General features: G+C 41.8%; 2 protein-coding genes across 18 annotated transcripts in view; one reads left to right on the top strand and one right to left on the bottom strand.

Moving 5' to 3' along the window:
- Positions 1 to 16,917, bottom strand: part of Med12l (mediator complex subunit 12L) — a 315,356-nt gene that overhangs the window by 168,420 nt on the left and 130,019 nt on the right. The gene's annotated exons all lie outside the window — the stretch shown is intronic.
- P2ry14 (purinergic receptor P2Y14) overlaps positions 1 to 16,917 on the top strand; it is a 40,492-nt gene that overhangs the window by 5,645 nt on the left and 17,930 nt on the right. Inside the window, exon 1 of one of the 5 annotated variants that reach the window (XM_087615258.1) lies at positions 14,666 to 14,863. The exons of 3 other annotated variants lie outside the window; for them this stretch is intronic. The gene's annotated coding sequence lies outside the window, so the exon portion shown is untranslated. Of the gene's footprint in view, positions 1 to 14,665; positions 14,864 to 16,917 lie in introns of those variants that run through there. One more of the 5 variants, XM_087615282.1, reaches the window with a different exon arrangement.

Here is a 16,917-nt window from a genome sequence, read left to right as displayed (position 1 = left end):
CAGATTCTCTAGCCTTAAATCCTGACTGTGCCACTTAGTCTGATACAATCTTCATCAAGCTATTCCATGTCTCATTTTCCTTGCCAAAGTATCATCAGAGTAAATGAGTTAATACCTAACATCCCAGAACAGTATTAGGCCTGACACAGAGATCAACCTCTACACCCTGATGCCAGTGCCAGCCTATTCTTTCTCAATCTGAGATAAATATAAGAAAAAGAAAAGCCAAAAGTTATGCGAGCAAATTACTTCTGATTGCCTATTTCATTCACCAGCAAAAGTAGAATGAAGAGTAGAAAAGAAGTAGAAAAGGAGAATCATCGTAACAATTATCAGGTGGTACGAAATTACGTTACCTATTATACTTCTTCACACATACACAAAAATATCAACACCATGGTTCTTACTGCAGTTCACACATAAAAGATATTCCTGCATCTACCATAATTCAGGCAGATTACGTTCCCTGACCAAGTGATTTATGAAAAAGTACAAGGCATAATTTGGGAAAATTAAATATTACACTATGATAGCAGAACAGGGAACAGGCAGTGAGTGCTACCTCAAAAGAGGGAAATAATGCACCGATTCAGGAAATTACAGACTGGTACATGGTCTACGGAAATAGTGTGCCTAGTAAACAAACAAAACACCAACTAGTGTCCTGAAGGACCCCCAAACACGGCTTACCTCATTTGTAATATTGTCTCTCTAACCCCCAACATGTTGTATGACATGTTGTCCCTTCAAAAGCCGTTAAATACACTCTGGCTTTCATACCTCTATAGCATTGACAAATGAGGCAACAGTCTGGTCCACGATGTTCAACACCCATGCTGCTTTAAGAGGAAGTATTTATGTCTGTGACTTTGTGCCTACTTAATTTAAGATATAAACTGTATACCAAGAGAAACAAGGTAAATATATAATTCAAAGAAGTTCAGCCACTATATAGCCACTACCCCCAATCAGGATAAAAGTCCCACAAGGCCCAGGGAGTTGTAGAACATTTGCCTGGCATGTATAGGTACCGCCGAAAGGAGAATTAAGGTCACCACATCAATTCCCTTGCAGGTCTTTCCTAGCACAAGCCTACACTCCACTCCAATTTCTCTCACCACAGCTTGGTTACGTAGCAACCACATAGCGTTTGCCTCTTAACACAAAAAATCTACTCCCCTCCCTCCCGGGCCTGAATTCTCTTACTTATTGAGACTTAATCAGTTACCTGACAGGCACAGGGCCCTGAGTGGTGCTCATTTCTGCTAGCATGTCCCGCTTTATTTCCCCCTTTAGCCTACACTGACGGACATATGGGTTGCTCCCAGGTGGGGGCTACCACAGTAAAGTTGTGACAGCCATCATAATCATCCTTTTTATAGGCAATATCCGCTCCTGTTTCTCTTGTGTAAAGGAAAAGAGTAAGATTATTAGGCTACACGGTTATGTGCTTAACTTGATTACAAGTCACAAAGTAGATATTCCATTTTATATGACTAGATATACTCATGAGTAGATATACATTATCAATACACAACTGACTTGCCAATTCTTAGTCCTGTAAGGTTTTATGGGTGAATTTGGGAGAGAGAAATTCTGAGGGTGGGGAACTACTGTTTCTTGTCTTTTTTGTGGTAGCTGTGTCTTTTTAAAGTTTTCTTTTTAAAGGTAGGGTTTCAAGTCTGAGGGCTTGCCTCAGACTTACGATCTAGCTAAAACCGGCCTGGAACACTCACTGCCTTCCACCCCCCAAGAGCTGGCATTACAGGCAGGTACTATCGCACCCACATAGTTTACTGTCATTTTTAATCTCCACTTCCTTTAAGAATGCTATGTCTCTTGTCTTATGCTCCAAAGTCAAACAAAGCTTATGAATGTTTCCTCAAATTCTTCACTTACTTTCTTAACTGAATTCTTGTGTTTTTAATAAACTTGGTGAGGACGGGTCTATAATTACCTAAATTATTTTTTACCAGAGACATAGAGCACATTAGTTACTTTTCTATTGCTATGATAAAATGTTTAACTCAGGGCTTACAGTTCCAGTCCCACCATCATGGTGGGATCGTGGTGGCAGCAGGCAGGAGGGTATGGCAGCAGTGCCTAATGGAACTCGAAAGCCTAAATTTTAATAAGGCACAAAGATACCATTTTCTTTAATCATCAGCATATTTTGCATCCTAAGGAATCAACTATCCAAATTTGGAAAGATATTCCATTTTTCCCTAGAAACATTGCTGTTACAATTTTATATAAGTATATAATATTTCTTGAATTAGTTTGCTTATAACCAGCTGCAAAAAATACTTTATAAGAGATAGCTGATTTATAAATATTCTGTAGGTCTGAAAACTGTATTTTCCGATGGAAAACGGTCTCTAGAAGGGTACACGCTCAGCTTCAGTGACAACTTGTACAGAAAACACAGAAACCAAACACAAGATTAAGGCGAGAGAGATGGCACTGAAGTTAACGGGCTTGCTGCTCTCACAGAGGACCCAAGTTCACAGCATCCATGCCAAGAAAAATCACCACTGCCAGTAACTCCAACTCCAGGGGATTTGACACCCTCTTCAGGTGCATACTCACTCACGTGGATGCACAAATACATCCACGAATTAAAAAGGCACACATACATTTTAGCCAGGCATGGTGATGTCCTTGAGAAGCAGAAACAAACAGATCTCTGAGTCTGAGGCCAGCCTAGTCTACAAATAGCAAGTTCCAGACAGACAGAGATACAGTGAGGCTTCATTTAAAAGAAAAATAGATATAAAAACCAAAGACAACAAGAAGCATCTCTTTAGGATGAGAGCCATGCTGGCCTCGCCCCAGGATATGCTTCTCAGAAGACTGGGGAGACAAAGTCCCTGCCTGGTACAGTCAGCAGTTTAAACCAATACAGAAAACAGACAGGGTGGCTCTCAAGGAGTTTTCTTCCTTAAGCACACATTAGAGTAACTGCTGTGTCATTGGTATGGGATGAGTACTTTTGTATGAATTCAGCTCCACAACACAGAGAACACAGCAGCTCTGATCAAAACCTTCCTATGAGTAAGAGTAAGATGTGTTTGAGGACCTGTCTCAGAAGACCTGTTCTCTGCAGACTAAGTCATCCATGATCTTTTATGGGGTTTAGATGCTCTTATGTTCATTCTTGAAAAACATCAACTTAGAACACAAAGACCATCATTGCTGCTCTTCAGATAAAGGTATCATCATTCACAAAACATGTTAAATTAGAACAGTTCGAGCCACTCCCTTGAGGTGTACTGTGGAGTTAGAAGCCTTGTGAGAGTGAAGTACTCATCACAATGAGTTTTGGAAAAATAACATATTTAGTAGAGCGACAGAGCACACACAAAGATAAAAACGCTGTTCTAAATAGCTGTATTTTGACAGCTGCTTCCTTGTACGGAGCTTGTTTAAGCAAGGTCCACATCTTATCCCAATTTGGAGTCTGGCCCCTTGCACTGCATGGGAAGCTGTCCTGGGAAACACTATCAAGCAAAGGCCCATGAACTTGTGCATAAACGAGTCTGCTGTTTTCAGTAACTCTCTGAGCGAACATTTTTTCAAGAAAACGTCAAGTAAACTGCTCAGGATCCTATGAGCGTGAGCCTGTTCCCTTGAAAGAAAGAAAGGAATGAGGCATTTAATTTCCTGTTTTCAAGCATATCAGCTATCAACATTCCCTTAATAGTAGCTATTTTTATGCCTTTCTTTACATACAATGGGCAATCCTTTTCATATCCAAAGGGCAAAAAGTGTAAAGGGAGCAAAAATTAATTAATTAATTAATTTTAATTAAATTAGAAAACAAAAAAGCAAATACCCTCCCAGGAAAGATTGTCTTCAGTCACATAAATGTTTTGAAGTTTTTAATGATTTCAGTCAAAGTAATTTGTTTTTAACAGTGTAAGAAAAGCTTCCATGTAAGAAATGTTCTTGAATGAGCTACCAAATATTAAATTAGGAAAATTTCTCATACTTTACAGTATAAAAATAATTCACTATCACTTGCTATCAAGGAAATCTAAGCATCCTAGATCTCTGAATCATGTTGCAAACACTCCAGGAGAGACTGGAGTCGGCTTGGTTTCCCTGGACCAAGGACCAAAGCTCTGCTCCTGTTGCCAGAACTCCCTTCCAGCCATACGTCCACGCTGCTTGCTCATTCACTGCCCCATATCCTTAAACTCTTCCAGAACATCAAATATTAAACAACTGAGTAACAAAAATATCTATCTCATAGAGGTAACACTAATATGGAAATCAGAAATGTAACAAAAAACAAATTATTAAATGGGTATTTTTATTAATATAACTCTAATCTATATGAATTGTGTTTGATGCTAAGTTTGCTCATTCACTGAAAAAAGTGTTTTCTACATGCTTTGTATTGTATATATACACATATACACACATGTAAATATATAGATATATAAACATACATATATATATATATATATATATATATATATATATATATATGTATCAACCCAAAGTTTCTCTTGTTGGAGACACTTCAAATCACATTCAATGATAGGGATCAACTAAATTCATGTTGTCTCTGTGTTGTGAGAGTGTAGCAGGTGCTGGGACTCAAAGTCAGGACTTTGTTCATGCTGAACACATGCTCTAACAGGGAGCAACATCTCTGACGCTCTTGGTTTCATTTCAGCAGAATATTTTAAATATGGAAAAGCTGAGGCTATGAAGATAAATCTTATTAACAGAAACCCAATGGGCCTTTATAAAATGCTGTATAGAGCCATCATTATAATACAGTGTCTATAGCAATATTGTACCACAAAGAAAATTACTTGGGTGAAAGGGGTGCTAAAGTGAGGGCAGTGACCTGGAACTGAATCAGAGTGCCCCTGTGCATCCTTTCCAGGAGACCCTATGCCTTCAGTTTAGGCCCTCCTGCAGTGAAGTAAAGTCAAATGCGTCCAAGCCTCCTTTATCTTTTTTGCCACTTTTAAACCCTAGGGCCACGAGACATGATTGCACAGCTTTCCCTAGGCCCCTGAAAACGGCGTATACACTTGGAGTTGGAGGTACTCCAACCTATTTTCATCTATCAGGAGAAATACTGATTTCAGCAAAACTACACCTGTATATAAGGCATACCAAACCGGAAGTGTTTCTGGTGAGGCCATTCCCATGGTCCCCTGGAACACTGTTTATAATGCCCTCCAGCTTGTCTCACATTAGGAAGCTTTGTGCTTCCCACTCCATGGACAGAATTCTTGAGTATACATATACTACAGAAACATGGCCACTGATCTGACGAAAGTTAGGATCTACAAGTGGGAAGGGTCTACAGGTGTGCCCTTGAGATGATGGGAATGAAGTCTGAAAAGCGGTATAGGATGTAAGAAAATAAACAAGTAAAAGCTGGCAGGTGCTGGGCAAGATTTAGTGGCCAGAGCCTCTCATGGGAGGACTAAGGCAGCAGAGGCAGAGGAGCACCATGTATAGGAAGCCAGCCTGCTCTGTGCATTAAGTTTCAGGCCAGCTAGGTTTTACTATGAGCCATGGTCTTAAATAAGCAGGTAATGTGCTAAACAGTACAGAATCAGGCCATGGGGTTTCTTCTGCTTCCTGGAAAAATCTTAGAGATTCCAAACCTACCTTTGAAAAAACAGACTCAGTTTCTCTAAGTGTACGCAGACACTTAGACAGTAGTGTGTAAATGCAGAATGGCCCAGGCCAACAGCACGTGGAGGTCAGAAGACATTCTTCCATGTTGTTAGAGAAGGGGTCTTTTTGCAGTTTTTCCACTGTGTATGTCAGGCTAGATGACCTTTGAACATCCGGGGATTCTCACATTTCCACTTCCTATCTCCCCATGGGGGTGCAGGAATCCCAGCACTGTCTTTTACATCACTTCTGGGGACTCAAACTCACTCTCAAAACCATAGCATTAAGCATGGTAGTCTAGAGTATCTAGACTACTCCTCCTCCACCCTCCTTCATTCTGAGCACTGTGGTAGGCATTACCTTACGACACTGGTCCAATCATCACCAGGCTTATGATCCTGGAGAAAGACCTCCAATAGACGAACAACCAACAGCATCAAGAACGGCGGCCAGCAGCTTCCCAGGTGAACCATTTGGGACATTTTAAGATCACTATGTCAGAACCTGGTTAGTGATGATAGCATGCTGTCGTGCAAAGATTGGGGTCAGAAGCTTGATGTGATGTGGAGAGCAGGTTGAGGCCCTCCCATAATGGACACAGTAAAGTCTCTCCTTAAAAGAGAAAAATCTGCTCTAAGTCTAAAGACCACCAACCTGAGCCATGAATTGGGAGGAAAACTGATGACACTGAATGTCATATATGGAACCCAGTAGAATAACTCCCCAATACTAAGAACTTACAAATGTCAATGGCTCTCTGCAGTTCTCAAGTGCCACTCACTCCTGAGTTCTTTTCCTTCAGACAGGGTAACTTTCCTACTCTCTCCTCTAGGAACTGCAAGTCTGCCTTGCCCTGCTGCCCTCGGGCATCTCCCTCCCTCCTTCCTTTCCTCTTTACAGAGACTCTGCATTTTCTCTTGGGAAATCTGGCTCCATACCCCAGGAGCCATTTTATGCTGAACAATCGGGCTGGGGGAGAAGAGAGTGCAGGAACCATGTCTGTGAGAAGTCAACTGAGATTGCTGTGAATACTACAGATCTGAACGGAGAGCTGAGAGCTGAGGCAGGCAGTGGGGTAACTACAGGAAATTTTCCCAGGCATGGTGACATCCTGGGTGGGAGGTCAGGGGACGGACGCATCACCAGAAAGAGAGGCAGAGACAGCTTGGATAAAGGATGCAGCTAGTGTGAGGAGAACATTGATTGGGTAGGAGCCGCAGTCTTACAGAGCCCCGTAGGCTGGCTTTGAACCCTGGATTTCATCCAACAACCATGAGTCAATCAGAGCCCCAGAGAGAGATGAGAAACAAGAAGGAAAACTCTTCTTCAAGATTCTTTTTTTTTTTTTTCACTCTAACTGAAGGAAGGTTTTCAGTAACTAAGCACAACTAAGCAGCAATAGTTTTATTGGAAACACATGGATTACATCCAGTCCATATGTGAAAACCCTCTATGCTGGTCAAGGCTCTGCTAAGAGGAGGTTACTTTGTGCAATCCTAAGCCAACTGCCAAGTCTCTGCCTAAACTTCCTAGACTGCAAGAAGTCTTCGATAAAAGCCTTTTTGTCATCTGACAAATGCATTGGTTGCTACTGCTTTCCTTGGTAAAGTGTCCAGTTCCTAGGACAGCACAACCAACGATGACTTAAACTTGACACTATGTGAGCAGACTCTTTGAAGTACATCAAACAAGTAATTTCTAATTAAGGGAAGGGAATAATTTCTAAATAAGATCGCAGCAGTTGTGTATGGACAAAAATCAAAGCCTAGTCTTGGAAGAAGAAAGTGGAAAGAGCTCATAAAGGACTAGCTCAACCTGATTTCTTCGATGGGCATCAGCAACACAAAATAAAAGGGGAGAGCTTCTAAGCCTCAGAGAAAAGTCATCCACAGGGTGGGGTAGGGGAATGCAAGTGACCCCACTAGGTCATGATTTTCTGTTTAAACACTGCTTACTGACAGCTGGCCACACTAACATCAACACTGCTGTGTGGGTATTACCTCTCTAGATTCTTTCCACAGCCTCATGGGATACAGAGATTTTTCTGCCAGTTCACTGATGCATAGAGAACTTCCCCAGTGACTCTGCAGAGAAGCGGGGGACGGAGTGTTGGCGCCTAGCAAGTCCAACCCTTAACCTCTGTGCTGTATTAATCCCTAAGAAATGAGTCCTTGCTCACAGGGTATGTTAAATCACGTTGCTCTTGGATTCTTTCTTTCAAACACCATTAAAGGAAACATTAAAAGTTCCACTTAATTGTTCTAAGAAACAGATCTAAGGAAATCCAACTAATGATGACACTTTTAAGGCTCTGATAGTTGGCAAAGTTGATAGGACCCACACTGCCGTCAAGCTTGAGAGTGAAGACCAGAATAACTTCGCAAATGAATGCTATTTATAAACAGTGGACATTTTGTCAGCCCTTGTTAGGATAATGAACTGTGAGTGCCACATTTGTTTACTTCCTGCTGGTTCAAGATGCTTATAAATTTTCAGCCCTACAAATGTAGTGTCATAAGTTTAAACTCAAGCAGATGCCCAGAATTTTAGGGCAAGTTGAAAGGATTCCAATCCTTTCATTGTTTGGGAAGTTCCACATGCTCATCACACATTGGAATGAGCACGACTCCAGGTGACTCATTACAGGGCACTGAGCTGTCTCTCTAGAGGCCCAGGACCTGCTGCTGGTCTACTTACACCTACTCCTACCATGCAAAACTACTGGCTTCCTCGTTGATCATGCTGACACTCACACCGGGCTTCCCCTTCCCACACCACCCACCAGTCATCTGCTCCAATGATGCCCTGGGAATGAGGACAAATAGTGACAGTAGATGTTGAGTGTGAGTAACTTAGTTTATTACAGCAAGAATGACACTTCAAAGAAAAATAGTCATTTTACAAGATAAAAAAGGAAGTTATTACTTTTGAAGCATTAAGCCTTAATGTTCCTACTGGTCCATATGAGTGCTTCGGAAGATGTCACTAAAAACAGGCTCTTAAAAAGATGCTAGACCTCGGGTCAAAGGAAATGAACACTGATAATAAGACTGTGATGTTTTCTCACAGCATAGACCTCGGGTCAAAGGAAATGAACAGTGGTAATAAGCTTATAACGTTTTCTCATGGCATCAGTCAAGCAATTTCCTCAGGCTTCTTTCTCCACTTTCAAAGAAAGCCTGAACTATTCATACCTAGCAACAGACTTGTGACCTGACACCCGCCCAGGACCTTCCCAGGCCAACTCATTCAGGGAAGTGAGCTGCAGTCTGTACTTGACTGACGAAAGGCAAAGTGTTATGAACACACCTGCATACACACACACACACACACACACACACACACACACACACACACACACTCTTTACAGAGCTTATAAGTCTCATTTATATAATATAATGAATGTGTTTATCACACAGCAATACTGGGATTTGTTTCCAAAACATCAGAATCAAGACCTAAGATTTAGAGAAAGCAAAGCTCAGAGGAGACCCACGGTCAGATGTGCCACAGAAGAGAAGGAAATCAAAAGGCAAGGGTAGGGGGTTGGGGATTTAGCTCAGTGGTAGGGCGCTTGCCTAGCAAGCACAAGGCCCTGGGTTCGGTCCCCAGCTCCGAAAAAAAAAAAAAAAAAGACAAGGGTGCAGTAAGAACATGGTGGTAACCACTGTAGACCCAGATATCATTGTGGAAATGTCATGGACTCTTCAAGTAGTAGATGAAAGAATTCAACTGAGTATTTATACTTTAAACATTTTCAGCAAAGTGGTTCCCAGTATATGTCAACACTATATTACACCAGCACTCACTATATAAGTCAAGTCATCCCAGAACTGCCTTCATCTAGGCATCAAACACTGGGCTTTCAAAATATTTTAGTTTCCATGGATCCTATTCCAACTCTCCAGTCTACTCATCCTGGTGTGAGTATGTCCCCTGGTCTGCCCAAGACACCAGCGCACTTCTGTGGTTTCACACTCCCAAGTATCCTGTTATAAACTCTACTTTTTCTCTTGGTTAGGCCGTGGATGAAGGAATGTTTTATTTCACTTCAATCCATATAGCACATCAGAAAAGTCCGCCTTAAATCTCATAGGCACAAAGGAAAGCTAAGCTTGGTTCAAAGGGAGCTTCTGCTTCCAACAGAAAGTCAGATGCTACACTCACAGTCACTTAAGTCCACAGCAGGCAAACAGGCACAGGCAAGAGTGGAAATAACACTGTGCTATGTGAATCTCAGCCCATTTACTAATGCTCCTTCTTTGTATATTTAAAATGTCAATTGCTAAATGCTCTTGAAAGCATTTTAATAGATGTATTTAATACTGGTAACAAAACTACACAATAATCATATGCACGAATATGTGAGGTGCACATGTGCATCACTTAAGAACAACCAAAAGCAGACAAGTAGCACAGAAATAATTTTTTAAAAAAGTCAAGATTCTAGTGGTTGCATTCATTGACCCTATGTCTGTCCAGCTTACATATGCACACACAGAGCTGACCCAGTGGCTTCTCTCCAAGCACAAGCCCATCTCAGACATGCTTGAATAACGTCACAATGTCAATATAAAGCTACTGCTTCAATGCAAAGAAAACAGCAGACAGTTTCTAATCAAGTATGAATCCCCATGACCCAGGGACACTGAGTCCAGTTGTTCTGAATTATATGTCAAACATGGCAGCAGACTCATGAAGTACTTTTTTAGTTAAAGAATAAAGAAAGTCGTAAATCAAGACATTTAATCAAACATATGAAAACACCAGGCAGGCAGGTGACAGAAAGGAGGGAATCCTCTGTATTTAGGGCTCAGATACCACCTGATGTCATCCTTAGCCTTGGTTGGTGGAGTCAGTGGTCTGTAAATACACCCCGAAAGTTTACACCCAATAGTCACAATGATGTTAGTCAAACACAGGGGGACTCAAGACAGTCCAAGATAAACTGTCATTAGGTTCTATGCCTGCAACATTCCAACCTCCCCACAGTCACTGAAGTGCTATTGAGTCCGGAGGTTCTGCTGACATGTGACTCTTTCCAGGAACTTCTGAACACACTATAGGCACGAATCCCAAATATCACCCAAGAGTTAGGAGATCTGTGTTCAAAAACATCACTCCATGTCACATGACCATGGCCCAGCATCCATGGTTATTCAGCTTTAAGTATTCAGACCTACAAAAGCCTCTCACCATACAAACATCTGGGGCTGCACAGTCAGGGAACAACTGTAGAGAGGGGAAACTCCAATCTCTTACTCACAGGACAAAGCAGAGCCCTGAAGACCCAACAACACACCAGTCATGAGGAAAAGGTTTCCCAAAGCAGAAGGAGAAAAAAAAGGCTTTATCTAAATGTCTGTTCTACTGGAGTTGTGCAAATTCTGAAGAAGCAATCTAATACTCTCCTCTTCTGTACCATCTCAATTTCTAAATGTTAATTCAGTGCCTTTTGGATTTCAAAGACCTCTGTGAGGCCATGGCTGGGAAGCACATGCTGGTCTCATTCTAAAACAATGGTATTTTCAGAACAACCCAGCTTGAAACTATTTTGCATAGCCTCAGAGAATCACAGTAATACTTGGGGCAGCAACCACAGCCTTCTCAACCAAAGGTCCATTTACTTCATTTATATGGGCCTTCTGTCGAAGACTACAACTTTAAAGAGGATGAGAGTGTCTGCTCAAAACAAACGTTTACAAGCACACACGTAGACACATGTGTACCCACTCATACAGTGTCTTATAACATGTCTAGAACAGGGGAATCTTGATGCACACTTTAGAGTGCTACAGAAAATGGTAGAGGAAATGAAAAACTAGAGAAGAAAAAAAGATCCTGAACTCTTCATCACAATGAAAGCGTAGCAGAGCTTTGAACACCTCTACCACATCCCACTGTCTGTATCCATCCACCCACTCTGAGCATCCAGTCCCCGAAGCACTATGACAGTAACAAGCTGAGGGTCTAGAAAACTCTTATGACCGCAACCTTGCTCATATCTTGCTTGGAGATCTTTATGATTCATCTCATGGTGGCTTTAAGCAGTTCTGTGCCTCTTAATTCAGAAGGAGCAAGTCACATAAAGTAGCCTATAAATACACCAAAGCAACCCAAGGACAAAGAGTGAAATGATGGGATGCCCAGGTTGTGCCTTTCCTATCTAGGCACATCAAAAACAGAGCTTCATGGGCCAGCGAGATGGCTCAGAGGGTAAAGCCATTGCTAAATAAGCCTGATGACTTGATTCGATCCCCAGAACTCAGGGAAAGGTAGAAGGAAAACCTAACTCCACAAAGTTGTTCTCTGACCTCCACATGCACACTGGGACACACGCGCACACACACACACACACACACACACACACACACACACACACACACACACACACAAAGAGAGAGAGACAGGAGAGGGAGAAATAGATACTATTTAAAACAATAGAACTTCATATCAGAAAAATTGAAACTTAATCCAGTGTGTGTGTGTGTGTGTGTGTGTGTGTGTGTGTGTGTGTGTGTGTGTGTACACATATAGACTTAAAGGGAATGAGAGGAAGGTAGTGAACAGCCCCGTAAACAGAAGGTAGCCTAAGCACTGCCCTGAAAAGCACTGTGTTAAGCCATGAACATTAGATTTAATTGCCATTTCAAAGCCATGCTTTCTTGAGACAATCGTTCATTACCCCTTAGAAATGCTAGGTGACCCCACAACACATCTCCCTTTCATCATTTCTTCACATGGTAACCTATATTGATGAGGGCAACAAATATTTGTTCTTCTACATGCCCAGCACTCACAATGTTTCTCACAATGATGTCCTGAAGTGCCTCCCATCACTACTTTTGTATAAGGGATAATCTATAAAGAACAGAAACACATCGGGCTTAAGTAATGCTCCCACGTACGTACCACACTGTGTGAGCAAGAGAGCTTTCTAAGTAAAATAAACTTATTCTAGAGTCTGTGCTCCTAACCACACAAACATATTTCCTCTCAGATCACTAAGACTACAGGTCAACAAATGCTTCAACTGCCTTAAAAAAATCAATATGCAAGAACAAGATCCTGTGAGTGTTTAAACTGCAGGAAGTCAACTGGCAAGAGTGCAAGGGAGATTACACTGAAGCTGAAAATTAAGTGCAACAGAGAAAGAGGAGATACACACTTCCCAGGCCACCTCTCTTAGCAACCACTCCAAAGGGTTCTGAGCAAACAAATGAAAAATGTGAGCATCTCCAGTGCCCACTTTTCTCACAGGACACTGACTCCTGTCGTTGGAAGAGCCCATGCTTTGGGCTTCCTCTTTATTTTCTTCTGCTGTCTCCAACAGAAGTGCAAGCACCACCCTAAGCCCTCCCAAGCCACGAAGACTTTGTACGTGGACCCAGTAAGTGATACCTGATTTAAGTGAAAAGTTTTGTAAAATCAAGTATCATTTCCTCCCGTGGTCCATGGGGGAGAAAGCTGTCTGCGGGGTTTCCAGTTTCCAGCACTGTGCAGATACTACAGTCCCACACATTTCTCCAAAGGAACAAAATTATGTCAGAAAAACTGTAACAGCCCATAGAGTCATCAAGAGCACTTGCTTTTGCAGACCACCTATTTCAGCTAGACATTTTAGTAAGAGACAAGAGACCATGCGTCCTGTGAATGTTCCAGCAACCATAAGGAGAGAAGCAGCACCGTTTAACATATAAGGAAAGAGATTTAGAGAAAACACACAAAAAGCACAAGTCTTCTCTAACTCGGGACTTGGCGCAACCTTTGAATCCAAATGGGATGTCAGCAGCAGACAAGTTACACACAGGAAGGGAAGGATTAAAAAGCACTCACACAGATGTGGAAGACTTTACAAAGCCACAGTGATGACAAATGGCTAAAAGCAAAATGTCTAAGACCAGACAACTAAAAGGTTTCTGCAGTAAAATAGAGAAAATGATTTACTACAAGGATTTGTCAACAGAAGTTTCTGTTGAGATGTAACACTAAGAAGACTCGATATAATGGTGTGTGTGTGTGTGTGTGTGTGTGTGTGTGTGTGTGTGTCGGTCTGTCTGTCTGTCTGTCTGTGAGTATATTAAAATATAAGAGCTAATATTTTACATACATGCTAAGTATCTTATCTTTGGACTAGAAGTGCTTTTTAAACTTTAGGTATTTCAGGTTTTATAATATTTATATATATATATATAATGAGAAACTCAGAAATGTAACTAATTCCAAATCCAAAATTAAGTTTCATACACGACCCATGTGACCTGGAGGCAGTTTTCCACAGTACATTTAGTGAAGCAGTGTCTGGGCTGGGACTTATCATGGGAGGATGTCATCCCATGAAATCATTCGTTGTGTCTTGTCACAAAGTTTTCTTTATTTTGGAACATGTACAATTTCAAATACCCTCAAATATACTCTAAACTGTCCTAGATTTATACACCTTCACTCAATTGAATGGGAAGTGGCCACCCGGAAGAGGGAGGGGACAACATCTCATATGCAGTGGACAGGACTTACCTGGTCACTGGAGGTGACTGGGAAACAGCAATGCTTAGGAATCAGGGGGAGAGGCTCGGCCATAGATAACAGTCACCCTGCCTAGGCAGTGCACACAAGGGATGCCAGTTTCTCTGAAAATAGTGGGTGTGACTGTCTAGAGTATCAGAGAGTGAAGAAGATGAGTGCTTTTCTTCCTCATCAAAAGGTCAACATAAACCACACTGAGCCTCAAACGGTACCTGTGTAGCTAATACGTTAGCTAGGCTGCTAGCGAGAAGTGAAACAGGTAGCTATCAAGGATGGAGAAGAGTTACTTGGCCTCTTAAAGAATCTTAATGTGTGGCATGGATCGACATTTTAAAATTTATTAAAAGAAGGCAAAAGGGAATTAGGATCAAAATGTCTTCTGCTGGGAAAAGTGTGATGTCATCAGTGGTTAAATGCCAGTTGCTTCCTCGCACCTGAGAGACTTCCTCTTTTCAGCTAGAGTCTTGGGGCCCCATGTCTACAGATTAACAAGCGAAGGACAGGGAGCCAAGGTCAGGGAGCCAATCTGAACAGCCTGTGAGTGCTGCCCCTCCTCCTAGCCAGACTGGCCAAATAACTTCATGAAGCAGATTGAGAAGGTGCCAGCAGAAGATCTACCTTTCCTCTAGGGACCACCATTATCATCTGAGACACAAGAACCAGTGGGCGGCTCTATTAGAATATAAGGGTAAGCCACCCTTCTCTCCCCGATTCTTAGTAGGAAGATAAGAGAATGCTCTATAAAGCGAAAAAGCAGAGCTGGGTTTTAAGGATACAGAAGACTTCAACAGGCAAGGAACAGACCTTTTCCAGGTGAAGGTATGAGACCAGAAGACACAGGATGCACGGTGTGACTGAAAATGACGTATGGCCCAACCCTCATTAAAATGTGGGTGTGGCTGCTCTACTCTGTTTTGGGGGTGAAAAGGGAATCTACCAGGATAGGAGTTAGTGGGGTGATGACTAAATATAAAATACAGATTGGACCAAGTCAGACACAGTAAGAAGAGGTGTACCTCAAATTAGTACGTAGAAATGAACTCTCTAGCAGGCAGGTCCAACCTGTCACCTCCAGGCTGCATGCATCTCATGTCCATTACTTGTTGGTGCCTCGTCAAATGGTAATGTCCAAGGCTGGAGATTCCCCATGTCTCCTCATGTAAGCCAGCCAATTTTATTTGACACCACGTCTTCAATCCCAGACGATGGCATTACCTCACTGGACATAGCTCATGTCCTGTCCCTGGTCAGTGCAATTCCTTAGATATGGAGCTCTGAACTTTAATGAAGTTCAAATAAATAGATAAATTCCGCTCTCACGCCCTATCAGTTCTCCTTTCAGTTTACAAAATATAAAACAATTATGGACAGAATTCTCAATGCCCACTTTCCTCCAGGCATGTTCATGGGTGGCTGGCTTCTCTGCAATGCTTCTCTATGCTAATCCAATAAAAGTGAACCAGGTTGGAGCCACTCACACCCCAAGCTCCTTGTCTTAATAAATATACATGCATCTTACTCAAGGATTTCTAGCTGTCTAGGCACATTCTGGTAGTTAGTGGGTTTCAGGCGAACAAGGCTACTGCTGCATACCACGCAAGTATTTTTTTTTTACGCTTTGTTTTATGCCGTAGGTCACCAGACTTCGGAAACATGTGAGCATATGCCACCTCACTGTGGCTTTCACAAATACATATTACAGTAATGTGAAAGAGAAACAAATATGCAGAAGTGTCACTTACAAAATGTGCATACGAGTAACATGGAAAAGAAAATGAAAACTAATGTGTCTCACGGTTTATATTCTTTTAATTCCATGCATTAAAAAAAAAATGGTAACCAGCAGAGATCAAAGACTCAGGGACAGACTTGCCTGCTCTCACAGCTCAAGATCTAGGCAGGAGAAAGCAAGAAACAACAGCTGTGGTCCAGAGCTGTGGTAACACCCAAGACCCCTGAAGTAGCTATTATCAGAAGATAGTTAGGAAATGTTAGCTGGCCAGCTAGGTGGAAGCAGAAATAAGCAGCCTTTCCTTGCTGTTGCTGTAAAGACAGAGTTACCCTGTATGTGGAAGTAAGAGACAGGGAAACTACTTCCAGACTGGGTCCAAGATAAACTGAAGGCGGGCTTACTGGAGTCCTGGCATTATCTCAGTGTTATTTAAAGGATGAACTTTGTATCAATGCTCTTTTGTTTGTTTGCCCAGGATGAGACTAAGCCCTTAACTTTTAAGGTGATATACTGAGAAGGATATAAGTCCCACTTAGGAATTGCTCATTTATAGAATTTCCCATTTAGTATTTAAAACCATGACTAAGGGGAGATCACTGTGCATGAAAGCACTTAAATCCAGATCATTAGTGGTCGTATACCCTTTCACAGTCTCGGGATACACAGGAGTCAAAAGGAAATGATGGCCACGCATCTTTAGAAAGCACAAAAGTCTCTACAGGGAGCGTGTGCATGATGCAAAGTTATCCAGCCTAAAAAGAAATGTGATTCTGCTACATGCTTTAGCATGTTATGAACCAAACTCATAATATACTAAGTGAAATAAGGCAACCATGAGAGGGCTGAGTGATTCCACGTGTCTAAAGTACCTGCTGAAGTCAGATCCTCGTGGATAGAAGCAGAGTGGCAGTTTCCAGAGACTGAGAGACCGTTTTGTAATTTTGACAGAGTTTCAGTTTTGAAAGATGAACAGATCATTTCTGAGAACGATGGTGGTAATGGTGACAATG

The sequence above is a fragment of the Rattus norvegicus genome, chromosome 2 (assembly GCF_021556685.1).
Source record: "Rattus norvegicus strain SHRSP/BbbUtx chromosome 2, alternate assembly SHRSP_T2T, whole genome shotgun sequence".
Taxonomy (NCBI): Eukaryota; Metazoa; Chordata; class Mammalia; order Rodentia; family Muridae; genus Rattus; species Rattus norvegicus.
This window is presented reverse-complemented; position numbering and strand designations above follow the sequence as displayed.